Below are 490 nucleotides of genomic sequence, written 5' to 3' on the forward strand. Positions count from 1 at the left end.
GGAGTGGTGTCTTTCCCTTTCATAAGGATGGGCTGGGCAAGGAAAGCTTGTTCCAAGTTTCTTTCACTGTATAAATTAAACAGGGCTCCCTACCTCACAAAGAGCCACACGCTACCTCTCGTTTTACGGACCTGGATGCCGGACAAGCGAAAGCGCTCGTGAGCCTCGCCCCAACACCGGGCCTTAGTCACAAAAGGCCTCGCGAGGACCAGTGCCAGGCGAGAGCATCCTGGCGTCGAGCCTCCTGGCCGCGGCCCCGCCTTCCCACCTCTACCGCTTCCGCCCGCGGGCGCCCGCCCAGCGCACCAATCGGAAGCGCGGGCGCCGTAACAGGCGGTCGGCTGAGCTGTGGCGCCGCGCGGGTAAGGGGGCGTGCGGAGCGAGCGGCGGGCGGGCGCGTAGCCGGCAGCGCGGCGCCGGCGCGTAGCGTTCTGGCCGAGCCAACGGCGATATCCTGAGGCTGCGGCCCGCACAGGTGGGCTGCGGCGGG

The 490-nt window shown here is 67.1% G+C and overlaps 1 protein-coding gene across 3 annotated transcripts in view; it reads left to right on the plus strand.

Moving 5' to 3' along the window:
- Positions 1–314: 314 nt before the first annotated feature.
- The window catches only part of SUPT20H (SPT20 homolog, SAGA complex component), a 39,659-nt gene continuing 39,483 nt past the window's right edge, over positions 315–490 (plus strand). The window contains exon 1 of one of the 3 annotated variants that reach the window (XM_024755341.1): positions 315–362. The gene's annotated coding sequence lies outside the window, so the exon portion shown is untranslated. Of the gene's footprint in view, positions 476–490 lie in introns of all 3 variants that reach the window. The other 2 variants (XM_024755349.1, XM_024755340.1) reach the window with 2 other exon arrangements.

This window comes from Neophocaena asiaeorientalis, unplaced genomic scaffold, assembly GCF_003031525.2.
Source record: "Neophocaena asiaeorientalis asiaeorientalis breed wild unplaced genomic scaffold, Neophocaena_asiaeorientalis_V1.1 scaffold59, whole genome shotgun sequence".
NCBI lineage: Eukaryota > Metazoa > Chordata > Mammalia > Artiodactyla > Phocoenidae > Neophocaena > Neophocaena asiaeorientalis.